The 27,134-nt window shown below is 51.8% G+C and overlaps 2 long non-coding RNA genes across 2 annotated transcripts; one reads left to right on the top strand and one right to left on the bottom strand.

The window, feature by feature from the left end:
- Positions 1–17,287: 17,287 nt before the first annotated feature.
- On the bottom strand, positions 17,288–20,249 carry LOC110341728. Its single transcript, XR_002383709.2, has 3 exons — positions 19,736–20,249; positions 18,087–18,238; positions 17,288–17,725 (listed from the first exon to the last, which is right to left on the bottom strand). It is a non-coding gene; the product is annotated as an uncharacterized LOC110341728 (long non-coding RNA).
- A 666-nt stretch (positions 20,250–20,915) lies between these two features.
- LOC121134573 lies at positions 20,916–26,261 on the top strand. Its single transcript, XR_005871674.1, has 3 exons — positions 20,916–21,051; positions 21,171–21,275; positions 25,933–26,261. It is a non-coding gene; the product is annotated as an uncharacterized LOC121134573 (long non-coding RNA).
- The last annotated feature ends 873 nt before the right edge of the window (positions 26,262–27,134 follow it).

Below are 27,134 nucleotides of genomic sequence, written 5' to 3' on the forward strand. Positions count from 1 at the left end.
CTCTGACTTAAGTAATTACCCCATAATTGTTAATCTATGTATTTCTCTTACTGGAGAATAGTTCCGGGCTTCCTACCCCATGGCGTTACATCTTGACTCTCCGTGTTTCTCCTTCCCAGAGTCCTCCTGGACAACTAGTCCCTTGTATCTAGATTCCTATTGGCCCAACAGTGCTTTATTGACATAGGACTTCCACATCATGGGTGATTGATGGGGAAGTCCTGTGTATATGTCAATAAAGCACTGTTGGCCAATAGGGAAGCAAGATAGGTGGGACTAAGAGTCGAGGAGGATTCTGGGAAAGAGAAACACAGGGAGTCACAATGTAGCCTCCAGAGGAGTAAAAGGTCTGGACCCCTTTCTCCGGTAAGAGAAATACTTAGATTAACAATTATGGGGTAAATACTTAAGTCAGAGATGGCCAGTAAGAGCTAAGCAAATGGCCAACAGCTTCATAATTAATATAGCGTCCTGTGTGCTCATTTGGGACTGATGCGGCTCTGGAGTCAGGCTGGCGGGAAGGCTGCACTCTACAGGTGATGAGCGGTGGAATGTTTCTCTCTCTTCTTGTGTAAAGGTTTGCAAAGCCTTGGATCTTCTCAGCTGAAACCTGAATGTCATTACCCTGTAATCAGCCATGATCAGGAGGGAATATAGGCTGCTCTCTCTCTCTCTCTCTCTCTCTCTCTCTCTCTCTCTCTCTCTCTCTCTCTCACTCTCACTCACATACACATACACTCTCTGTCTCTCTGTCTGTCTGTTTCTCTATCTCCAACTGTCTCTGTCTCTCTCCTTCCTCCCTTCTGTTTCCCTCCCATGTTATCTCTCTCTTAGCCTCTGAGAGGACGACACTTGTAGAGTCACTGATGAGTGAGATGTGGGGTGTCGGGCTTTTCATCTTCCTACTCCTTGATGATGTCATATATTGTGTCCTCTAGGCTTAGCAGTATCGTCACCATGTCTGGGGGTTATCCTTTTTAATTAAAATATGTATTTATTTTATTTCATGTGTATGTGTACATGCCTGGTACCCTTGGAGGCTAAAATAGGGTACTGGATCCCCCAGAATGGAATTCTGGATGGTTTTAAGCCACCGTGTGCTAGGAACTCAGCCCAGGCCATCTGCTGAAGCCGTGCATGTTTCAGCTCTGATGTCCCTATGGTTATGTTTTCATGATATCACTTAGGCAATAGTTGGCAATGTTTTCATCACAAAGAAGTGACAAATCACCGATTACTGCAATTTTATCATTGCACAATGCACATGTATATCAAAACATCACATTTCCCCATAAATATGTACAATTATATGTCAATCAAAAATAAATAAAACAAGAAGAAGATAAATGTAATAATAATGAGTGATGGCTCAGGCTGCCTTACTCATCGACCATGTTTAGCTCCAAGGCTACAGGACAGCACACGAGGCGTCAAAATTCATTGGATTATAAAAAAAAAAAGAACAGAGAACAAAGAGAGGGGGAATTCCTTTGATTTTTCTTTGACTTTTTAAGGAGATAAACTGGGTCAAGAAGAAATATAGCTTGAATGTATATCACAAGCCAATTCAGTTTTTGAAGTCTTTTGAGATACTTTACATGTTCATTGCTATAAAGCTTCAGTGTGCTGAAAATACATCCCCAAACACGCTGCAGTTTCATTAGACGGTAAGGTGCAAAGCCACACCCCACTTTTCTCGAAAGGGAGGGGCTGTGAAGGACAAGAAGCTCAGAAATGTATTGCTTTGAAATCCCACTTCCAAATGCACCTAGCATGTGACATTTAAGAAAGGAGTCATCAGCTCACAGCAGCTACAGCCAGCAAGAGCCAAGCGTGCTGACGGGAGTCTTTCTGCAGCATTGGGTTAGCCTTGGAGGTTCAGCATGGGCATGTCCCCTGAATGTGTGTGTGTACGTCCTCCTTTCTTCAGTGGATGGGCATGTGAGTTCTCTTCTGCAGGGGTATTCCAATTCACATGCAAACTCTCGCCCACCTGGGCTGTGGTTTTTGGGGCAGATGCGGAAGCTTAGACTCTGGAGGACTCTGACTCGACCCCCCCCCCAGAGGCAACTCCCGTGTGCCTTGGTATCTCCACTTGTGGGAAGTGGGATGGTGACTTTCATAACATGTCCCTCCAACAAACTCAGGAAAAACGACGTATTCTCATCGTTGCCATCCTGGAAACAGAGATTACCTTGTTCCTGTAGCCATGGCAACTAATTAAACAGAGCAGCGGTGAGGCAGCGAGGTCTGTGGTAATGCGACAGCAATGAAGCTGTTTATCAACAGTCCCCCAGAGGAGGGGAGGAGAGGAACGTGGGAGATGCCTGAGCGCCCGTGCTGTTTCTCCTTTCCTCTCTCCAGCTCGGGTGGTCTCGTGGTAAGCCAGGGTGCACAGGGCGGAGGTTAACTGATGAAAGGGGCCTCTGCGGTGCAGCTTTTATCAGGTTGCTCATGGTAGGGTGGGACTTTACTGGGATACAACTTGGGGTCCCCCCAATGCCTGTGAGTGTGGGGGCTCACCCATGCTCTGTAAGGAAGTCCAGTAGATCCTTTGGTTTCCTTTGGTTCCCCGGAGAGAACTTCGGTGGACTCCTTACTCTGGTCTACCTTTGTATCAGCTCCGAGGTAAAGAGATGTTTAGTCAGCTGGGTGGTGGTGGTGCACACCTGTAACCCCAGCACTTGGGAGGCACAAGCAGGCCGATCTTTGTGAGTTCAAGGCTAGCCTGGTCTACAAAAGCAAGTTCCAGGGCAGGCTCTAAAGCTACATAGAGAAACCCCGTCTTGAAACAACAACAACAAACATGTTTATTCACATCTAAGGAAAGGCAGAGCAGCAGGGATCTGGGCTGACTGGTAAGGAGAGCTCCGGGATGCGGGCAGAAGGGAACCCACGTCTGCAGGCAGTGTGAGTTCTCGCCAACACTTGCTCCTCTTAGCGGTCTGAGTGCCCTGGCTTCCGACACGGGCAGGCACTGTTTTCCATTGTCCATCCCAGAAGCAATTCGAGGGAGGGAGGGCCTATTTTGGCTCAGTCCATCGAGGTGGAGAAGTCAGCTGTCCAGGTGTGAGACAGCTTTCCAGATTGCACCCACAGTCAGGGAGCAGAGGCTAGAAGGGAAGTGGACCCATCTATGATACTCCAAGGCCCGCCTCCCGTGAGCCACTTCCTCTTTCCAGGCTCAGCGCCACCAGCTGGGGTGGAGGCTTGAAGCACATGAACCTGGCGGGTGGTGGGGGGTGGGGGTGAGGAATTCCACAGATAAACCACAGCACCTGGCCTTTCCCTTGTGCAGTTACCCCCTCAGCTGTGTCTGCTCAGTCCAAGGATTGCTGCTGGCTGCTAGCAGGGCGGAAGAAGTTTATTATCGTCCTCTGACCCCATCAGTGGTCTGAATATCCAGGCTTGAATGCTTGGCTCTCAAACCATTCACACACGGCAATGGAGTCACTCCTTACTTGTTTTCCAGCTCACTATTACAATAAACAATGACAACTGCAATCCAAGGCTGCTCCCTGAGTTGTAATTATTATTTTTACCTTGCATTACCAGCGTCGTTAGTAACGCACGGGGGTATATTCATCATCTACCCTGTAGCTTTGAGCAGTCTCGGGAATGCATGTCCTAAGGGGCTTTGGAACCCCCGTCTTCTGAGCCTCTCTCTGGGGTCTGCGCCTTCTATGACATCCTCGCCAGCTTCTGACTCGTGCTGGAACCGTCACCCCCTCGGTCCAGGAGCTTCTGAGAAACTCTCAAATGTGGGACACCTCTGTCCTGTAAGAGAGTTGTTGAGACTCGGTGTCTCTGCTGAGGCCAGCCTGGTGGGGAGTTGCATCCCTGCATCCCTTTGTGGTACCCAGGCTAGCTGAATGGCCTTTGTCTCCTGCTGCATCCTTGGCCACACACCCCATAGCTGCTGACTACTTGTGAGCACCTGCTCCATGGGGGTGGTGGCGGGGCCTGTGAATTTGGGATCCTGCCCTCTACAAGGATTTTTATGATTGTGGTAAGCAACAGAGAACAGGCAGGGGAGACAGGTACAGCAGGATCCTCAGGTCACTTCGGCAGGCGGCTCTCGCATCTTCTGGAGAAGGTGGAAGGGCTGTGCAGAGTTCTTGTAAAGTCTCGAGAGAGCGATGCCTTCCATGAAGCCTCTGCATCCCTCTGCATCGTCAGTCCAGACTGTGTCCCTCACTGGTCTCACTCCAGGGCCTCCAGGAAGATTCTTGAAGGATCAGGGGGAGGGTGATGGATGTGCGTGAGGCGGTTGCTTCAGGGACTGAGATCCCCTCACCCCTTGTCCAGGGACCTCCTTCCTCCTGCTTGGTCTCTAGCACTCCTGGGAGTTGGGGCAGGATTTAGTAGTGAGAACTCCCACTTATGAAGACATGGAGAATCTAAGAGAGTCTGTGGACACGACTTTCACTTGTAATTGTTAACTATTTCCCGTCCACAGACGGCAAAGAGGAGAGAGGAGAAGCTGAGGCGACCCTCCCTAGGAGGCCTGGCTGAGACCCTGTCTGAATGTCAGTCCTGGGAAAGACACTGGAGCAGCCCCACGGGCCCTGCTTGATGCTGCCAGTCTACCAGGGCGGCTCCAAGTGGATTTCTGGGTCAACAAGAGGGCAAGACCGGAGGACGGGGTAGATGGTGAAGAGGCAGCTGAAACGCATGGGGTGGTTCTCAGGAGTCCCCAGGGTGGAGATGCATTGTGTCGAATTTGTTGTAGGTAGAGACCCCTGGTGTGGGTGGGGCTATCTACTCTCCTGAGGTGTCCATTAAGAAACCGGATCACTGGAAAATTTTGGTACCCAAATTTAGTAATAGATACCAAAGAGCAAGCCTGGAAGACAAGATTGTTCTAGGCTGAAGGGAAGCTAAGGAGGCCTGGCCACTTAGTGTGAATGAACCCAGGGCATACAGTGGGATTGTTTCGTGAAGATCACTTTGGCTGCAGGACGTAGAGAAACCAACCTGGAATTGACCGGAAACCCCTCCTTGCTGCCTAGCTTGTGTAACATGAGGTTCTTTGTCCCAGATGGTCCCCCCCGCCCTTCAGCCCGAAATGAACACACGGATGCTGTATTAGTTATAAAACTGTTGACCTGTGGCTAGGGCTTCTTATTGGCTAGCTCTGTCTTAACTATTAGCCCATTTTTATTTATCTATGAATTTCCACGTGGTCTTGGATTACCGGAGAACACCTGGTACATCCCCTCTTCCCAGGCTCTGCGTGATGACTCCGGTTACCTATGTTTCCCAGAATTCTCTTCGTCTGCTAGCCCTGCCTAGACTTCCTGCCTGGCATCAGCCAATCAGCATTTTATTATCATCCAATAAGAGAAACGTGTGTACACAGGGACATCTTCCATCAAGCTTGCATAGTGTCAGATGGTGCTATGATGCTTGCTGGGGAGACAAGTCGTCCGTGGTCTCACCGCCCCCCCTCACATGCTGCAGTGCCGCCCCACCAGGCAAGATGCACCTTTGGTGCAACAGAGGCAAGACTGGGGTGGGGGTAGCCAACTACTCCCTGACTGGATTTGGGGTCTGATCCACAGGAGGGAATTCACATCTGGTGTTGTAACCTTCGTTGAAAGCCTGTGGATGGGGAGAGCTTAGCTCTACTATCGTCTTGTTAAATGGGTGTGTTGCTTAACTGGCTTTTTCTAAGTAAACGTGTCTGTACCTGTAGGTTCACTGCTGTCAAGTTTGGTGACAGACACTTCTTTTTTTGCAGTGGGCAGAAGTCTAGCAGAGACTCAAAGCCAGTCAAAGAGCTGAGAATAACTGACCACTGAGCATTCGGCCGTAAATGGGACATCTTTGTCAACATCTTCAGCTCCCCCGAGAGTCAGAGAACACTAAGGATGTGGAGATGGAGAGAATGTAACGCGGTAGGAAGGACAGCTGTGCGGTGTTGACTTTGAACACCCCGTGGCTGTTGCTCTCATGCACTAACAGCAGCCCAGGATCAGGCGGCTTAGAATTCCAGTGTGGGTGGGTGGGGCTTGGGAGGTCCCACCCCTGAGAAGCTATTGGTAGATTATGGCTGGTGGGGAGGGGCCATTTTTCTTTGGAGGTACGGTCAGTGCTAGGTTGCCCATGTTCTAGTGCATGGCTCCACACGCATGTACACATGGGTGACATTTACTGGACTAAGTGAGCTATGAAAAAAAAAAGTAAGACATAAAGTTCGGAGGGGAACACGCTGTGAAATAGTTCTGGGGGAGATTGAAGGGGCATGAACATGATCAAAATTGATTGTCATAACTACAAAATGCTCAAAGAATAAATTTAAAGTATTATTTTAGAAGAATGTTTGGTGAAGGAATAAGGGTACTGGTAACACCTCTATGAAGTGGGGGTTACCACAATTTATTTTGAATTTCCTGGGGTTTATACGGCTTTGTGGGACGTAGGGACTAGCCTGCTCCGAGGACTTGATGCAAACGTGTTGCTGACAGACGCTGGGCCCGCTGACTGCTTGGAAACAACTTAGAAATGCAGAGAAATGCACCACACAGACACATGCACGCTCACACGTGCATACACAAACAGAAAACCTGGCAAAATATTGAGTATCAGCAAATCTTGGCAAAAGGTAGATTAGAGATCTTTGTATTATTCTGGCAAGCTCTTTTATAATATTGAAAATGATTCCAAAGTCAATCATTTTTAAAGAATGAGGTTCGAATCACACACGGATCATGTCTTGGTGGGGTCTGGAACAGGACACGCGCAAAGGTACACTCATAGGCATGCACTCAGAAAACCAGTAAACCGCAGGCCTACAGCAGCCCCCAGCCTGACCCTCCTGCTCTGGCAGGTTCAAGGTCACCCCTGTGCTCTGTGAAGGCTCCTCAGTCTGGAGTGTTGACTCCAGAACTCAGGCTTGGACTCATTCTTAAAATAAGCCATTCTTGGCTTCAGTTCACACCGTCCTAACCCACACACCCCTGCCCGGGCTCACACCGTCCTAACCCACACACCCCTGCTCGGGTTCACACCGTCCTAACCCACGCACCCCTGCCTGGTTCACACCGTCCTAACCCACACACCCCTGCCCGGGCTCACACCACCCTAACCCACACACCCCTGCCTGGGCTCACACCGTCCTAACCCACACACCGCTGTCTGATGTTGATGTCTCTGGAGCTGACACTTGGCGACTTTCTCCCCAATGAGTCCTGGGTGTGCGGTATTGTAAGGCAGACCCCTGCTCACGTCTTCTGTAATCTGCCCAGTCCTTTCTACACGAGGCCACCGTGGGTCCTCCTTTTGTGAGCTGGACAGGGCAGGCTGTAGGAAGAGCATTGCTGCCCAGAGACCCTCCCTTAGGGAAGGCAATATCCGAGGGGCAGGAGGGGAAGACCCGGGGGCCACTTTCATTAGAGAGGTGGGCAGGCATGGCAGGGCCTGACCCACAGACCCTGCGACATTGTTCCCAAGGAAGCTTTTATATTAGAAAGTGACAGGAAATAGAACCATCCTAGGGGAGGGGCACAGGGCTTCACCGCTGCCACCAAATCAGGTGCTTGGGAGTGTTCTGGTCTCCATGCCTTGAAGTTAAGGAGACTGAGATGGCGTTTGTGGCGGGTGGCACTTACCTGCAGAGGTATGGGACGCCCTGCGGGTGTAAATCAGAGCACCACGGGGCCTTCGGCGGCATGAGGCTACATCAGATACAGAGGGTGGACCAGGACTGTCACAGCCAGGGGAGAGCTGATCTGTAGCAGGGCGCTCTCAGTGACCTGGAGAGGTGCGCTTGAGAGGATTAGCACAAGCCATCTCCCAGAACGCTGACCGGGCGTAAGTGACTCGCCGTTATATATTAGCCCTTAACACTTTAATAACACGCCTCTTAATGTGTAAAGCCAATATTTTCCTTTCTCCACGCGGGGAAGGGCCGTGCTTTGAGGACCAACCAGGTCTGTCTGTAAGTGCCACCGTGTCGGGGAGCTGGAGCCCCCTGCAGAGTCCAGTCACACTATGGGCCCATCTGGGCGGGCCACATTCCTCTTCCTGTCCCACAGCAATCTGGTCTCTCCTAGTCTATCATCTCTCTGATTGGTACTTTTGAATGCCTCTTACCCACCATGCACTGGGGCTGCGCATGTGAGCAAGTGGCCTAAGCACTGTCCTTGTGGGGGCTTCTCATCCCAGCAGGGAGGGGTGACCCTCGTCACGTGGGGTGATACAAGCTCACAGTGTAAATGGTCCAGTGCTGCAGGGGGCTGGCTCAGGTGTGGAAAATGCTTCTCAGAAAGCTGTGTCCACACAGCACAGGGCGGGGAGAGTTGAGGGCTCCTGAGGCAGGAGTGGCCTGGGAAGTCCCTAGGAGTGCTTGGTCTCCCAGGACACACAGACTGGGACACCGCTGTTCTGCGCCTTCTCAGAAACACCCTCAGGCGCAAGCCAGCCAAAGTGGACCACATCATCGTCTGCTTCCAGGAAGCTGCCCCGCGTAGCCTGGCCAGGCTGAGGGAGGGCCCCACGGATGCTGCAGAAAAGGGGACGTACCCAAACTGCCTCCTCCAGGAAGTCTGCCAGGACTGCTCCCAGGAGCGTCCACAGCCTTGGACGCACCTCTCGCATAGGAGAAGCCAGCAAGTAACCAGGTGATTCCAGGTGACCCTGGCTGCTTCTGCATACAGCCGATCGCCATGTGCCCAGTGTGGGTTTCCTTACAGGAGTTCCACCTGCTAGACTGTGGGGCGCTCAGGGTGAGCATCGCTGTTTGCTCAACTATGCCAAGGCGCTTTTTGCAATACTCTCCCGACTCTCCAGCCATGCCCCAGGGTATGTGGGAGCATCCGACAGACAGGGCCTTTGGGTGTGGCTATCGTTAGCTGATCCCTGGAGTCCCCTCAGCAGCAACGTGAAGCATCCAAAGCGCTTGCTCTCTGTGGAGCACCGTTACCTGAGGAGAGACACGCTGCGGGGATCCCTCAGGGGTCTGTGGCAGTCTCCAGCTGAGCTGGCAACATGGGAGGAGCCGATTTCCCGACCAGGAGAGTCCTGCCCAAAAGTCACACCGTGGAAATCAAGGCCACACTGTGTGCTCTAACCCTTAGAGATATTGTCATTCTTCCGGTTATAGGTGAGGCATCCAGGAACATACCTCACCCTCAGTATCCTCCCGAAAGCCACGGGGATTCTGGACGAAAGCGTGTGAGGACTTCCTGCGGCTGCCAGGGGAGCCCAGCGTGTGTGTGCTTTCCCGCCCCTACAGTGTGAATCCCCACGACCCTTCCGTGTGGCGTCCACGCAGATCCTGCCTCCTCGTGGCTCTGTGGGCGTCATTTGTTCCTGTCCTGCCCCTGAGTGGGGTGTGGAGCTTGTGGGCTGGGAGGGGAGGGGGATGGTGCAGAGCCCAAGTGAGTGACTAGCGGTGGTTACCTGGGGCAGCTGGTCAAAGTCTCCTGGCAGAAAATCAGATCATTAGATCCCTCAGAGATCTGTCCCATAACACCCACTCCTCTCTCTCTCCCTCTCTGTCTCTCTGTCTGTCTCTCTCCCTCTCTCTCCCTCTCTGTCTGTCTCTCTCTCTCTGTGTCTCTCTGTGTCTCTCTGTGTCTGTCTCTGTCTCTCTGTCTCTCTGTCTCTCTCTCTCTCTCCCTCTCTCCTCCCTCTCTCTCAGTCTCTTTCCTCATCTTCAGTGTCTCCCTAAATACCTCTCCCCTGTCATCTGTGGAGCCTGGCCTCCCTCTGCCCTTCAATCTGTCCTCTCTGGGTCTCAGCCTCTCTGTTTCTTCAGCCTCCCGGCGACTCTCTGAACACCCTCTTTCCCTCTCCTGTCTTCAGACCCTTGGTTCACAGCATCAACCACTTCAGCCCAGAGCTATTTCCCCGAAGAGAGACGGTGAAGCCCTGAAAGGCTTCCTAGTAACTGCCTGGAGAGCTGGCACCTGGGGTGGGAGTCTGTAGGTTCCGGACGGGACCTCTGCTCTGCTGCCCCCTAGCGACAGCCGCCAGCGGGACGCTGTGCATGATGTGGGAATGGGACCTGGGCCACCCTGGCAGAGGGCAGGCAGAATTATTCATGGGTGCCTGCCCGCTGGGTTGCAAAGCTGGGACAGGCTCCCTAGACTGTAGCTCTGAGCTCCTCCCTCGATCTTCTCAGGCCACACCAACCCCAGGCAGGAAGGGTCCCAGGGCATCATCTGCTTCCTAAGAGAGACTCGCCCACTTGCCCTCTTGGGGAGGGATGTGCCCGGCATGTGCCCCACCCCAATCCAATCCCCAGACAGCCATGCTGTAGGAAGTGACTCTAACGGCGGCCCCACCCTTAGACCCGTCCTCTTCAGACACGCCCACCTCACCCATTCAGTTTGACTCCCTTTCTCCATGCATTTCTCCAGTATCTATTTTTTTTTATACACTCACGAGGCCAGAGTCCCCTCTCACTTCCTGCATCCACAGCCATGCTCCACGTGGGAGCCGGGCCCATGGTCGGTCACTATGGAGCTGGCACGAGCTCTTGCTGACAGAGATTGAAGGGTTTCAGAGCCAGCTTTGCGGCGGCCATGTTCACTGGGATAATTTTATAAAGATTTCTCTCCCCGGTGCTTATGGCTTGCTTCCTCGGTTACTTTATTAAAATTTAAAATTACTTATTAAAGTCACTTCTTTTTTTTTTCCGTGTGACAAAAGTATGGCTTTTATAACTTCAACCACAAAGCCTTGGAGAGTCTTCCTAGGGGACTCCAGGGGCGCGAAGGCGGAGTGGCAGTGGCTGTGGCCCTCGAATGCTTTTTTATAGCTTCAATTATTTACAGCCACTGTAAGCTACCAGAGTCAGTCCCTTTAGCCCGTAGGAGGAGATTTCCAGTTCTCAATGCTATCTTTTCTCATAATCTTTATATATATATATGTATATATTCAGAATTATATATAAATATATAATTTAGAACTAATATATAATAATTCCAAATGTACATAAATATGCAATTCAAAATTTATATTTAATTCCAAATATGCATAATTATATAGTTTAAAATATATGACTATATATAACTTAAAATACGTGTGTGTGTGTGTGTGTGTGTGTGTGTGTGTGTGTGTGTGTGGTGTTTATTTCCAAACAAGCAATGCTTTTCAGGGCACAGGGATATAGTAAAATTTAGTTTTTACCAGCTAAACTTTAAGAGATATGTGTTAAGGTACAATGGCTCACAGCAATGCCCTCCAACTCAGCCAACGAGTATTAAACCCGGAAGTCTAGAATACGGTGTAGCAGAGATTTTCAAGGCTGCCTGGCCTAACTGTGTCTCCAGGTCAGGTGAGAGTTTTACTAGATTATCCACTGATGCCCAGGTCAAGCTGCCAGCTCCGGTATCAACACTGTAGACTGTCACTTAATGCCAGCAAATGACTTCCCACTTAGCCATCACCAGAAGCCACACGGAAGGACAATTTATGAACACCATGAGGCTTTTTGGTTCCATAGACGGCAAGTGCCCTTCTGGAACAGAGCGGACAGAGGAGGGTTCACAGAAAACCTGGATGTCCAGTGGTCAGGGGCCTAAAGTTACAGATGGGCAGGTAAGTCTGTGAGCTGATTAGTGGGTGCCTGTGGGCTCCGTGCAATCTTGGACCTCACGGAGGGCTCCCAGCCCAGCCCCTCTCCCGCCTTCCCACTTTCTGCTCTATGAAATTCTGGATTCCTTGTCTTCTAAATCAAAGAGATCCTTGAAGATGCAGGAACCCAAGCAACACAGGCCGCCCTCCTCACCCACCCCCCAAATCATATCAGATGTGGTTTTCTCAGATAAGGATATAAAATTAATGCACGCAGGCTTCGGCCCTCAGGGAACACTGCAACAATCAGCCAATGTCAAAATGTTTTCTCCAAAGTTCTAAATGAATGAAAAATAAAACAATGTGATTTCCCCGGGGAATTACTTGGCCGTCCATTTTTTTTTCCCTAAACATGATCAGCCTATTTGTTTTTCCCCAGAGTGAATCCATTCGGGACCGTGTGTTGTTTCAGGTCCCGGAGCTTAGAGGGAAATGTTGTTACATTAGTTTAACAAGAGGAGGTCCAAGTCCTGGCTTCCTAGGGTGGCCCGGAAGACTGCAGGCAGGTTCCTTAGCTTCCAGAACTGTCTTTTCATTGGCGGAGCAATGACAGCTCAGCAGCACATCCAGACCCTGGCTCCTTCTCTGGGTGGCACTGGTTAACCTCCAGCACTGAGTGTGACCAGAAATCCTTATTGGAATTACACAAGCCATTACCCTGCTCGCTGCGTTAACGCTGCCCTCGAGCACTCTCGACTGAGTCGTGGGAATGGAAGGCTTCGGCAGTTGGAACCCAAGCCTCCGGATCTTAATTAGAGAATGTGCCAATGTCCCTGAATGTAATGGAGGAGGCTGGCAGACAGCTCTCTCCACCCCTCTTGCATTTAACGGCTTCATTACTGATTACTGTCCAGGGCAATTCACTGTGTTCCACCGGGAAGCAGAAAGACGGCAAGGCCGATTCAGGACGGGGAGAGTTCCAGGAAGCACTCACCTCCTGGAAAATGGGGAGACTTAGGGTGTACGCTGCCTCCCACGGACCCTCCTCACCCATAGCTGACACAGCATGCAGGCCTGGAAGGGGCCTGGACCTGGGGTGGGAGCCTGAATCATTATTCACGGGCTTAGCTCCCACCCACAGGTAATTCAATACGTTCTTAGTAATCCGTCCTGGTGCTCACCCTCCCGCCCTGTGAAGAGGCAGTTATTAACTCACACTCCTGCTCCCCAACTAAACTGGTAACACAGAAAAATAATAGGGGTAGGACGGCAGAGTAGTCATCTGGGCTCACTTGCCCTGACTTAACAGCAGTAGCAGTGCAAGCATCCCCCGATCTCTGCACCACGGTAGTCCACCCAGAGATGCCCAGTTCATACCCCTCCCCCCAGCAGACCTCCTCCCCATGCATATTTCCTAACAGCCCCCGACAATCCGTCATCCTGCTTGAGACACTGACTCTCGATGTTATTGGTTATGTCTTCTTCACTGGAGAACCGGTTGATGTACACACATGGAAACTCTGCCGGCTTCGTTGTCTTTCATGCGGTAGGAGAAGGTTCTAAACACTTCTCGCAGTGACTCCACCGACTCAGAATTCTCTAGTTTAAGCAGCAGCTTGTGCATGTGTGGTCTCAGCACCAGGAGGAAATTCTGGTCACCAGACTCAGTGGCAGGAATAAAGAGCTCTGAGTCCCAGTGGGTGTTCCCAGAAACAAAAGCTGCACCATTGTTGAAGAAATACAGCGCAAACTGGTTAGATCATCCCTTAAGTCTCCAGTCCTGCACAAATAGCATTGCCTGGAGGGGAATGAGTTTTGGGCCCAGGAGTCTGCAGAGAACACCGGGTCCTTGGGAACCTGCCCTTGAGGGGCGCTCAACCCCTCAACTGCTTCCCTCTCTCAGCTTCTTGTCTACCTGGAGAAGGGGTTTCCCCTGTGTACTATGACAAGCTGCCGGCCGGGCGGTGGTGGCGCACGCCTTTAATCCCAACACTCGGGAGGCAGTGGCAGGCGGATCTCTGTGAGTTCGAGGCCAGGCCGGACCGACAGCCTTGAAAACAATACAGAGAAACCTTGTCTCGTAAAACAAAACAAAACAAAAAAACAAAACAAAAACAAAAAACAAGCTGCCTCGCCACCAGCTCAAAGCCAACACAGCAAGGTACCTGCAGATCAGAAGCCCTGAGACTAGAAGCCAGAGCAAACCGTTCCTCCTTACAAGTTCATTTCCTTGGGTGGTTTGCCAAGCATCGGGAATCTCCCTGAAAGCATTGGTTCTGTGGTTCCTGTGCTTTGGGCTTCGGGAAGGTGGGTATGGACCTCTGCCCTAAAGGAACTGCATACTGGCCAAGGAACTGCATACTGGCCAAGCTTCATCGACGGCTCAGGCTGTGAGCTTGTTAGGGACCTTTTTCGTGTTCACATACCCAGGCTCCATCTGGTAAGGAAGCCAGGGACTCTGGAGATGGGTTCTCTACCTGAGGGTGTGCCAGGGCCTGCCTGTGAGGAGTGAGAGGGAGAGCCCGCGGTGGGATTGCGGAAGATGGCCTTGGAGCACCGTGTCCCACAGTCTGTTCCAACTGTGTCGGTCTCTACTGCTACCAGGGTTATTTATTGAGCTGCTGCTTGCTCTTAGCCTCGGCTGTAACAAATCCACGTAGACACTACTTACCACCTCTCCTCCAGAGAGCATAGCCCAAGACAACAGGGCCACAGATATTTATAAGCACGTGTGCCTATTAAGTAAGCACCCGCCGTGGCTAAGCTGCTGTGGTAGCCGGTCTGTCTCTCTCTGTTCTCTGTGTTTATTCTCCGGCTTTGGCCATGTTCTGCCTGCCATTTACGCACACTCTTTTCTGTCCCACGGCGTGACACTGCTCCACACTGCTGTGCCTTCCTGGCCTCTAGCACTCCCTGGGGCTCTCAGCTGCCCCCTTGCCCCGCTTCTGACAGGATCCCAGCAAACATGGGGACACTTTTGGGTTGTGACACCCGGTGGGAGCTACTGGCATCCATGGGGAGGCTGGGAGTGCTATTGATTATTCTACACCAACAGCAAAGTGTCCCTATCTAGGACCCTCCAGCCCCATGCCACTCACTCCGAGGTAGAGAAGCTCCCCGCTGAGAGCAGAGCCATGGGCACAGGCTGTGGCAGGATTGAGAGCTGCCCGCCTTCTATGAGAGACGCGATGTCTGGGAGCTAAGGGGCCCCTTAGCTCATCCGACTGCAGATGTCTGCTGATCTTTCCTGTGTCTTGGTGAGGATCGAGGATTTGAAGCCTGCCCCGTGCTTCCTGGCCCACTGGTGGTCTTGGAGCAGGTGGCCACTCCTGGCTGCTGTCACTGCTGTGTGTGGCTGAGCGTGCTACAGTCTCACCCTCCTCCAGGGTTTCATGTCCTCGTCTGCTCACAGGCCTTCCTGCTGACTCCATCTTGCTTCTCTCTGTCTGTCTTGGAAGGTGCCCATCCAGCAGCAGGCGGCTGACCTGGTTCTGGCTGCCAGTGTCTGAAGTGACTGAGTCTGTCGTCTTCTCTTCTTAGCTCTTAGCTGCCCTCTAAGCCAAGAAAGTGGCCAGCTTCTTTTACCTGTGAGCGTCCATCTTCCCAGGCTGGTGCAGGGCTGTCTGACCTCCCTCATCCCAGGCTGGTGCAGGTCTCTCTGACCTCCCTCATCCCAGGCTGGTGCAGGGCTGTCTGACCTCCCTCATCCCAGGCTGGTGCAGGGCTGTCTGGCCTCCCTCATCCCAGGCTGGTGCAGGGCTGTCTGACCTCCCTCATCCCAGGCTGGTGCAGGGCTGTCTGACCTCCCTCATCCCAGGCTGGTGCAGGGCTGTCTGACCTCCCTCATCCCAGGCTGGTGCAGGGCTGTCTGACCTCCCTCATCCCAGGCTGGTGCAGGGCTGTCTGGCATAGGTAGACGGAGACTCTAGATAGCTGCCTGCTTATCTTTCCAATCTCTGAGAGATCTGACTCTTGCATGTAGGAAGGGCTCATCTTTCCTTGAATCTGTGTCCTGGGAAAAGGATAAGATAGAGTAAGGGACCCCAAGGACCCCACCCCCAGTTTCTCCCAAGTCCTCTGACTGACACTGACTGACAGGGTTTTATTGTTGTTGTTGTTTGCTTGCTTGTTTTGTTTTTTGAGGCAGGGTTTCTCTGTGTAGCTTTGAAGCTTGTCCAGGAGCATGCTCAGTAAACTACACTGGCCTTGAACTCACAGAGACCTGCCTGGCTCTGCCTCCACCTGGCTCTGACTGATAGGTTCCAACTTATTACGAGTCCCTGTTTATCGGGATCCCTGGGAGATTGATACAGTGGCACATTCGGAATGAAGTTGGGGAGTCCAGGAAATGGCTGCTGTAAACTGACACTCAGAATTTAAGTAAGGACTCCAGGATGTGGGGGGGGGGGCATGGTACGGGCCCTTGCTGCGCAAGAGTGGGGACCCGAGTTCAGACCCTCAGAGCCCACCACGCCCTGAACCCACCCATGGCACACGCTTCTGTGACCCCAGCACGCCAATGGTGGGGACCAGAGGGGCTCTGCAGCTCACAGGCCAGCCGAGCTAGCCTGGCGTCCACAGCAGAAAGACAACAAGGAAATCATGTTTCAAACAAGGTGACCTAGACCTACTATGTCATCCTCTGGCCTCCGGTGCTCACACGTGTGCACACACCCCAGGACGGAGAGGGCTGTGCACCCCCAGAGGCCTTGACCCGTGCGCAGTCTGGGTTCCCTGCATCCTCCCGCTGAGTATGAATGGTGGATCTGAGTTCACTGGGGTGGGCTCCAGCTCCTGCGGGGGCGGCTGCATCCCTTTACTCCCCCCCCACTGTTAATTCTACCAGGTCTCCCACATCTACTGGCCTTGCCTAAGCAGGAGGGTGCCTTTCCCTGTCACTTTGGTATTTCACCTGGCCAGGCTCCTCTGCGAGACTGTCCCTGGTCCGGTGTGACCCGCATTCTGTCTTCTGAGGGCTCTGGCATGGGCGGACATGTCCCCTCCTATTTGTTCATCTATGCATCTCAGGGCATAGCCAGTGGCCTGGCATGCAGTAGGTGCTCAATAGACACCCACTCTGCCTTCAGGGGAGATGGAGTGGAGCAGAGGCTCTTATCTGGCCCCGTGGAGAGGGGAGCGTGGTGGGTGGTGAGGTCCAGTAAGGGAAGAGTAGGCTGTGAGCACCACAGTCTCTTTAGAAGGCTGTCTTGGTCCTGGCATAGGCTCTCACGGTGTGACATTGTGACAGCCACAACATCAGGGGTTCCCTTTAGAATTCTGGCACGGCACAGGTGTCATTTATTTTTGAAGTCACACCAAGACATCTCTGAGAGACTGTGAATGACAAATGAGTCAGCTTTGGGGGACATTCTTAACTCAGCAGTGTGGCTATCAATCTGGGTTTTGGGTGTGTGCAAAGGGCCTTGGGGGGGACTCCCAAGAAGCAGTGTCCCACTGTCCCACTCTCAGGATGACAAAGAAATGTATGGGAGCCTCATGTCATAGTCTGGAAACTGGCAAGAGACACAGGCTGTGGGCACAAAGGCTGCATAGGCCCTGGTTTCCCCGTGCTTTGTGACAAAGGACACTTGCCGTTTCTGTGGCCAGCCATGTCCCAGCAAGCTGCCCCGGGACATCAAGCATGTCCTGAGTACCTGTCCCAGGACCTCTGTACCCTTCGCTCTTTGACCAACCTTGGTACAAGCCATTGTCTCCCAAAGAGCAGGCACCTCTTAGGGGCTCCCGCCCTGGAGCTCCCACACTTTCCAAAGACCGCATCCCTCTGCGGGACAGGGTAATTTCAGAAGGCCACTTATCCATGGGAGACTCTGAAAGGGTCTAGCATCTCCATGCCAGTCTTTGTCGGCTGCATTAGTAGGATTTAAAATCGTGCAGAGAAAGGTCACTGGTGTGATAAACTACAAGAAGTTCCAGACTAATGATCACACAGACCTCCCGTTTGCCACCTCTGTGGCCTTAGGCAACATCATCTGTCTCTCTGCGCCTACAGTTCCCACCTACAAATACAAAGAAGGCAAGTAGCTGCTGGGTGCTTACCGGGAGGATGTTTTTTTGGCTGTTCAGAAATCCTTCCTTTCTTCTCCACTCAGGGGAGCAGGGCTTCTGTTTTCTCTGAGGACTGAGTGAGTTTGTCGAGGCACGGGCGTTTTTAGCTTGGCCAGCAAATGGCTAGGTGGTCCTGTGAACCCAGAGTGACACCAATGACTAGGTTGGGTCAATCAGCTCTGGGAGGCCCTCATGGGCAGGTTATCATGGATCCCTGGAATTCTGTCTGAGTGGCCATCAAATCTGATCACATCAGACCTGGCCGTGGCCAGAGTTGGAGAGGTACCTGAGAGGGTAAAGATGTTTGCCACCAAGCCCCACACAGTGTGAGTTTGATCCCTGAACCAGCATGGATAGAAGGAGAGAACCAATTCTCTTAAGCTGTCCTCTGACCTCTATGTGTGCCTTGGCACATGTATACCTACACGCTTACACACACACTCCCAAATGGAAATAAAACAAAAGCACCACAAAAAGCATATACAAACCAGCACCTGCCCACATGCACGGAAGCTGCACATGCAGAACAGGGCTCCTCACTCCCTGTGGCGTTTGGTCCAGAGTCTCTGAGGTCGCTCCCTATGGAGGGTTCCAGGCACCAGGACATCAAAGGGCTTCCGTGAGGACCGCACTTGGAACCTGATCCCTGGGAAGAGAAAAGCCCTTTCACAGATTCACGACCCAGGCACAGGTGGCAGTTGGCTGGACGACCATTCACAGTCATTCTTTATTTAACTTTTTGTTTTGTTTTGTTTTTTCGAGACAGGGTTTCTCTGTGGCTTTGGAGGCTGTCCTGGAACTAGCTCTTGTAGACCAGGCCAGCCTCGAACTCACAGAGATCTGCCTGCCTCTGCCTCCCGAGTGCTGGGATTAAAGGCGTGCGCCACCAACGCCTGGCTCTCACAGTCATTCTTAAAGGCCGCCGCCTCCCAGAGTGCATAGGGGACAGGGAAGGTGCCTCTGGACTCGCTGCACCTCTGCTCCTACTTTCGGGGGACACAGAGTGCTGACCCTCTAACCAGGAACAGGGTAGATGTCTCCTGGAGATGTCTTCCCACTCTGAGGCTTGCCAGCAGCTGCTAGAGGCTGATGAGGCGACCTTAGTTAACCCAGCCTGCAGACCATTCCTGCTCAACACGAGCTGAGAGCTCCTTCCTGCACCCACGAATCACAGAGAGGGCAAGCTTCCTGGAGCTGAGAGCTCCTTCCTGCACCCACGAATCACAGAGAGGGCAAGCTTCCTGGGAAGAGTGTGCAGGGTGTGGAGTTGAGGGGAGGTTCTGTTGACATAAGCTTAGTTGACATGTCTTAGGGTTGGAGGGGCTGAGTCCCGGTAGCTGCCTTTCTGGTGGTACCTACAGACCATAAGCCGGTTAAGGTGGATAGTGACGATTGGTAAAGTCTTAGAATTCCAAGGGTCTAAGCAAACCCAGTGCCTGGGCACGCATGAGGGCTCACAAGGAGCCTGGTTTCATAGCATCTGACAGCCAAGCAGAACATAGGCAGGGCCGACAGCACCAGGCCATGAATTATTCCTGCGTAATGACTCTGGCCGTCCAAGACGAAAGCTGTCCGGACTTCATTACTCTGCTGCATCTTATTTATTCTAAGGCCGCTCAGCAGAAAACACAGAAAACTCCTCCTTTCCCCCCCTCTGCAGGCTCGCCCTCACTGTACAGAATAGCCCGCATCTAATCCCAGGGCTCACAAATCAATTATCCCCAGCCATGAAAACTCCTGGAGGTCACCATGGACAGACAGAAAAGGAGACCCGATTTGTCTGCCTCCGGTTCATTAGCTCTGAGTGTCCGCACCCTTCACCGCACCCTTGCTGCAGGGGCTGCAGCCTTTTCCGAGGAACGGCTATTTCTGATTTCCCTGAGGTCCAAGGACAGTTGAAAAGAGGCAGGAGCCAGCTGGCTAAGGACACATCCTCTAGGTCATTATGGAGTCATTTAGAGAGGACACTGTGGAGGTGGGACCCTGTGGAGCTTCACTGCAGGAAGGGTTCCAGCCCCATACCTCTGGGGTGTGGGCTGTGCCACGGCATCCCCTCCTTAGTTCCAGGGGCTTGTGTATGAAGGGGAGTTGCGGACAGACACACCTTCCATGGGTTTGCCAGAAAGGTGAATTCAGTACCTACCCGTGTGTGTGTTTTTAGGAAGAGTGGTGAAGATTGTCTATGCTTCTTCAAGATGTGCAAAACGAGCCTCAGGGGGAGCTGGGAGGGGGACAGGAGCACCCAAGGCTGGTCAGGTTCCCAGCTCTGGTCTCCTGGGTCAGGTCCCGAGAGCCTCTGGGTCCCAGTCCTTCATCTGTGGCTGGGCTGCAGGGAGGATCATGGACATCCCATGTCGGAGGCTCAGCACAGGGTGCAGCAGGCACCTGACACGTGTGTGGGCCTTCCTTTCCCAGGTCACTGGGCTGATGAGTCAGACTGAGATCTGGGCGGAGAGCAAGAGCGTTAGTAGCTGGGCCCTGTCGTCACCCGGATACCCCAGCCGTGTGGCACACGAGTGACAAGGAGCACTTGATGAGTCTGAATTTAGCACAATCTGATTGTGTCATCAGTGACCGTTCAAACAAGATCTCTGTAAGTGACCTGAGAGACAGAGACAGAGACACAGAGAGACAGACACACACATAGACACACACACACAGAGAGAGAGAGAGAGAGAGAGAGAGAGAGAGAGAGAGAGAGAGAGAGAGAGAGAGAGAGATTCATTGGAATTCATTAGAAACTTGGCCCACCATTTCTCACAGAAGGCCTGGAGAGCAAAGAGTTAAGAATCTCGATGTCATTTTATAGCCACGTGGTATTGAGATTTGAATCTAATGGAGAAAGTTAGAGGTTTATTAGAATTGCTGTGGTACCAGAAACCAGGACACTGGGTTTGATGACAACCTCCCCAGGGAAAAGAGATTCCTTGGAGACAAGGATGAGATGCCCCCAGAGCACTGACAGGTAACGACATGCAGTCAGAAGGGAGAGGGTAACAACAGTGAATTTTACTCTCGAGAACCCCAGCACAGTGTGGCCCATGTCCTTAAAACCAGCACACGGGGAGACAGAAGGCGGGGGAATCTTCGATTCAAGACCCCGTTTCAAAAAACAAAATCCAGACAGACAACCACAGGCAAACAGTCACAGCATCAAGGGTACCGGAGAGCAAAATAGTGAGCGTTTAAGCAGACGGGGCGGCTACACATGGTCTGGAGAAACTCAGCCCCTTCGGAGTTGCTGCTGTGCTCGATGCACGCTCAGAGCTAAGGCTCGAATCCCAGGAAAGCAGCTTTGCAGTGACCTAGATAACTCAGGCCCTGGTGACTTCAAGGCAGTCCCAAGAGACAGAGAGCAAGGGAGCCAGGGGAACTGGGTACCAGGACACACAGCGAACACCTGCCCTGGCCGGAGGAGGAAGTTAACCCCAGACAATGAGAGGCACGTTTGAGAAGGAGGTAGGAATTCAGGACAGTGGTCTCCTTATTTCCTGTTGATTTTCATTTTCTTTTCAGAAGAGATGAAATTTGGCAGTGATCGTGACTGACCAAGGTTGGGTTTGTCTGTTTGGAAACAGGAACCAGATTGAAGGACTTTACAGGAGAGCTGGTACACAAGGGCCTTCATCAAGCTGCTGTCTCCCCTGGAGGAAGACCTTAGGGCCCTTTCCAGAGTGGAGGAGGTGAGTTGCAATTACCATGGCAATTGTCGGATGCTTCTAAAAGGCTTCAAGATGCTTGAAAAGCAGCCAAGTGGGGCTGATGCTGCCTCTTCCAAATTGCACCCACAGCAGTCTACTTACCAGCTCCTTCACACAAAGGTTAGCTTTCCTCGGCGGCTCAGGTGTGGATTATCACAGCAGGAATGCTGTGGGTCCCATGCAATATTTGCCTCTGGGTGGCCCTGTAGAAGTTGCTAAAAATAGGGACTCTTTGGCGAGAACTGTATGGGGAAGGATGAGAGCTGTGGGGAGCCGTGGAGCTGGGAGAGCAGGCTTGCTTTTCCAGCAGCAGAGTGAGGCAGCCGGGGATCCTACCGTAGCCCCATTAAACTGCTGTTGGTTCTCTTACTAAAACACAGTTGACCTGAAGTGTGGACCTGGCTTGCCCTGGAGGTTATCTACTTCCCTGGGAAAGCTGAGGCTCAGGTGATAGCCAGACCTGGTGTGGTCCAGCCTGCGCATAGTTCAGTTCCCCAGCTTATCTCTGGCCAGGCAATCCTTTGCCCAGATACGCCCGTGCCTGGTTCCACTCTGTTCTTGCTAGGGAAACTCCAAGCGTCCAATATCAGGAAAAGCAGAAATGAAAATAAATGCTCCATTTATCAGAAGGAAAAAAAAATCTTCTCCCTCCTCAAATGAATTTGCCCTGTGTTTCTATAAAACAAGCGTGTGCTGGCTGTGTCCTATATCCCGCTAGTACAAAAGGGGTCTGAGGACGTGGGTTCCACCCCTCAGTGACTGTCTCTCTATACCTCAGTCTGCATGGACCAGGGGTGCTCAGGACCAGGCTTCTTCCTTCCGGTGCCCCCATTCCAGGCACATGTGTAACCTACCCTGCCTGTCGCAAAAGCAGTGCTAGCAACCCCAAACACGTCATCTCTGAAGAGCAGTCAGATGAAGGTCTTCCTGAGAGTCTGGGCATAAGCTAGGGCCCTGGATGAACCTTGAGTGTGTCTGACTATCTCACAGTCGTGCATTCCCTTCCTGCCCCTTACACAAACACCCGCTGGTATCCTGGTGTCCTGGTGTCCTAGTGCACACGCATGTGCACACACACTCACCACACTGTCTCCCTGACTGCCCGAGTAAACCTGAAACCTTCATGAAGGACGTGGCGTGGAGGGGCAACAGATTTGTTGCCACATCCTGGCTCTCTGGGTGTTTCTCCTTGAGCATCCATCTTTGTTTAACCTGCAGCCACGGTTTGAAACTGCAGTTTTTTTTCTCTCTCTCTCTTCCCAGGGGAGGATATGGCAGTGTTAGGAGACATTTTTGGCTATCACAGCTGGGAAGGGGCCGCTGCTGGCGCTGAGGGAGGAGCAGCCAAGCACACTTCTCCATTTTCCATGGATCTTAGGAGGCCATAGGATGGGCAGTGATTCAAGGTCAAGGCTGAGACTCTGCCACAGAGGGGAAGGCCATGAAGGCTGAATGAACAGAGATGAGTTTTCAGGGAAAACCTCAGTGCAGGATGTGTGGACAGAGTCAGAGCCTTACTTCAGAACACTGGAGAAGGAGAAGCAGGTACCTAATCACAGACCACACCCCTCCTACTGTCAGAGGCAGTGGGCACCCCCTTTTAATTAGAAAGCACAGCGGTAAACAGCCAGTGACCTCTGAATCACAGTCCTTGGAAGGGCTTATCTACCCAGCAGCCATGCAGGCCAAGGACACCTCGTCTATCCATGTTCTCACCCTGGCTGAGTTATGGTTGAAGAGAGTGATATGGTCCTTCTCCACGATGCTCTCCCTCCTATTATTGAGATATTTCATCGAGACAGAGACTCTTGCTGTGTCTGGTGCTATTAATAGTTCTCCACTGGTGACATCACCCACATCCCCAGAGACACACAAAGTTTCAATTACTGCAATTCAAAAGAATTCTTGCAAGCCTGGACAGATAGACAGAGATAATAGATCAGCGAGGACAGAATAAGGCGCTAGGCAGGTGTGTGTGTGTGTGTGTGTGTGTGTGTGTGTGTGTGTGTGTAAGGGGGGAACTTTATTTAATTCAACACTGGGTAGTGTTTGAGTATGACAATGGAATTTATCACTGGACGAAGTGGATGCCTTCTTTGGCTTGTGACCGTATTAAATATAATTTTCTACTAAAGGCACCAGATACATTTAGCTGGATATTGGAAAGGGTTGAAGAGAGATCTGTTGGAATAAAGGTTTGGACAGCTTGTCGCATATGAGCCCATCACGAGCCGCCCGATGTACACATACCTCTGCAAGTTAGGAAAGAGGGAGAAAAGCTGAGGAAGCTTCTCCAACCTTCTCTTAAATGGCGTTTTCTCCTCCATTTCTGTCTCCGAAATACAGAGCACAGCCGTTCTCATTACCGCAGATTTTAATGGGAGATATTCGTCTGCATTGCTCCGTGGTTTCTGCTTGCATGGGGCTGCCATTTACAACAAGTGTAATAGCATCCTTGAGCTTTTTAATTAAAAATTAATTAGGAGATTTAAGCACAAACTCATTGGGGGTTACTGTACAATAACATGTTTACAAAATTAGGTCTGGGCTTTTTTGTTCCAGCTAAGTGTTTCAATCAATTCTGTGTCTATTAAATGTAATTACGTATGATGCCTTCTTAGAACGATAAGGCAGCTTTAAAAGCAGCTGGGAGACGTCTACACAGCCTTCCAGCCTGGAGTTAAGGTGACTGTGGAGAGGCAGATGATGAAAGTCACTGTAGCTGGTGGATCAGGGGTGGGGGGCAACCTTGTCACACAGTTTCCGTCAGACACACCTGTCACTCCAGGGTCTATTCCCTTGGTTTTCACTCTGTCACAGTTTCCCCACGGAGAAAGCTGTGGACAGACGGTTACCTGGCAGTGTGGAGCGAAACAAACCCTTTCCTCTCATCTTGATTTTTGTTCAGAGTTATATCACAGCAGCAGAGAGCAAACCAGGACAGTACCCTTATCCTCTATTTTACTTTCCAATGTTGAGTCGTGGTCTTGCTAAGTTGCCCAGGCTGGGCTTACTTAGGAGCTAGGGCGGCTGGCCTTGAGCTCACTCTGTAGCCCGGGGATGGCCTGGAACTTGAGCTCCTCCTGCCCCAACCTTCTGAACAGTGGGATTATGGGCCTGTGTCACCTGATTGCTAATGAAGCTCCCGATCAGCCCTAAACTACCTCATTGCAGTTCAGAGTGTAAAGGGAGGGAAAAAGATCAGATTTTTTTCCTTTTAAAAAGCAGGGAGACTGGGGAGCCTTTCATGGTGACCCTCCACTGCCTAGGCAGAGTGGTTCTGTGGAGAGCGTCTTAGAACCATCATCCAAGATGGGCACTGGTGGCACATGCCTTTAATCCTAGCACTCGGGAGGCAGAGGCAGGCGGATCTCTGTGAGTTCAAGACCATTCTGATCTACAGAGCGAGTTCCAAGACAGCCTGCAAAACAATACAGAGAAATCCTGCCTTGAAAACAAAAAACAAAAAAACCCCAAAAAACAACAACAAAAAAGAACCATCATCCAAGGTGGTGTCTGATGTAATTTAAGAAAAGTGGCACAGGAGAGAAAGACCCCATGTGACAGGGTTGAAGCAGAGGTGATGCTCTCTTAGTGGCTGCAGCTGAGGGCGTATCCTGTCAGAACCCCAAGGGCAGGCCAGCACAGATGCCTGAATACTAACAGTGACAAAAGGTTCCCTGTAGAGGAAGGGTCAGAGTGGTCTTCACTCGTTCCTCGTGGGCAGGGATTGGGAAGTTTCGGGCATGGTTGGCAAAGCGGGTGGCTGAGCTTGGCCTTTGACTCAGGGCACAGCCCACCCAGAGTCCCTCACTGGACTTCAGCCTTACCTCCCTGCCCACTGTCCATGACCCAGAGCAGGCACTGCTGATGTTGAGGAGGAGACAGCCACCTCCATGGCGCCCCACTTTCGGGGTGGGGGTGGGGTTGGGGGGGTCCGAGGTTCTTTTCTCCTCCAAGCCTAGCTAAACGCCCCTGGCGACTGCTGTTTCTGCCTCTAATTATGCTCTGTGCAGGATGAGTCGATTAAAAAAAAAACCCATCTGGCTCTTGGCGAGCAGAAGGCTGCATCTGTCTTGGAAATTCATAGGGCTGAACTCCTAAATCACAGGCCAGGAGAGTCAACCATGACAGGGCGGGGACACAGCAGACACCAGATCTGGGAGCCACTGAGACCCAGTTTGCAGTGAGAGCTTGCTTTCTGGTTTGCTCTGGTGATCAGGGGTCTTTGAAAACCTACACGTAGCCCCTCTCGTGGCATGGCATGGCATGCGCTGAGGGACCGTGTGAGGGAGAGACCTCGCTCTCCGTTCACAGTGGATTTCCCAGGAGTCATTGCTGCAGTCATGGGTCTGCTCTCCTGCACCCCAACATTAACGGGCGACGTCAGACTTCCCTGACCACGGAATGTCCCTGTTGTGCCCTCTTTGCCCTTCTGAAATATTTGATGGCGAGACAGAGTCCAGCCCAAGACATTCGGGGCCAGGGATGCCTGTGTTTCTGAAAGAGAAGCAAGGCTCAGGTCACAAGAGTCTGACATTTAGGGACTGACCTTATCTTCCTACCTCTGTAGACTGTGCTCCCCCTTCAGGAACTGAGAGTAACTCCTTAATCCCTTTCTCTTTACGTTGTTCTGTAGGGTTTTGTCACAGCAGTGAGGAAGTAAGCCATGCAGTTTCCATCTGCAGCTGTCGCTGTGATCCTGTTTGAGCTGGCCGCTTTGTGTCTCTCCGTACTGTGACTGGCTCACACCACATCCGGTTTCGTGTCTGGATTATACGCTGTCCCTCCTATGAGCTCCTGCGTGCATAGGGTCTGGGTGTGGATGCCTTTGCCCCTTAAGAACTGGACCCTGGGCTTGGTGCGGGCAGCCACACTCCTTCCAGGATGCCTTCCTCTTTGGCTGTGGAGTGGCTAAAATAAATGCAGCTCAGAGGAGGCTCGGGGGTAGTTTTTTTTTTTTTTAATGCGTATTTTTTTTAAACTTTCATTTGTAGATTTATGTGGGGTGGGGGCTGGGCATGTGCCAAGGTGTGTGTGTGTGTGTGTGTGTGTGTGTGTGTGTGTGTGTGTGTGTGTGTAGGTCAAAGGACAACTTGTAGATGGGAGTTGGTTTTCTCCTTCCTCCATGTGGATTCTGGGTACTGAACTCAGGCTGTCAGGCGTGGCTGCTGAGCTCTCTTGCTAGCTCAGGAAAGGCTGTTCTTCAGTTGGGGAGCAGGATAGGGGCCACACCACAGGCCATCGGCATGTGCCCTCTGTTCATACCTCACCACGACAGTTTCCTCCCTCTCTCTGTGCAGGGTCTTCTGGTAAAGATCTTATAGTCTGTGGTTGGTTTGTTCCACCAGAGCCTCAAGGAGGACAATGGTTGGCAATGCACTTGTGACCACACAGGCCCTTTCCTGTGCCACCTAGACAGAAGGACCAGGGACCACAGCTTGTTGGAGGGGCTGGTACTCTGACTACCAAAAGAACATTCCCCCAAGGTCTCACCCCCAACCAGATTCTTGAATGAGGCTTTGAAAATCGTGGGGGACAGTTAGGGAGCCTGGCCCACTCGCCCCAGTCCCTAGAAACAACATGCCAGATGTCTGCAAAAGGAACCACACATTCTGTTTCTCAATGAGATACAGTGTTGTTTAAAGGCTAAAAGCTGAATATGAAGGGCAGGGAGAGAGTACCAAAGGGAATTTAACCTAAGGCCCCATGTCTGACCATGTATTTAATTACTTGGGGTGCTCTGTTCACCGCTGACACTGAAGACACCAGGTTATGTGGTAGGCACAGTAGGGAACAGCCATGGGCCACCAGGAGCTGAGCCATGCACGAAGCTGAGCT

Source organism: Mesocricetus auratus, unplaced genomic scaffold, assembly GCF_017639785.1.
Source record: "Mesocricetus auratus isolate SY011 unplaced genomic scaffold, BCM_Maur_2.0 Super-Scaffold_100028, whole genome shotgun sequence".
NCBI lineage: Eukaryota > Metazoa > Chordata > Mammalia > Rodentia > Cricetidae > Mesocricetus > Mesocricetus auratus.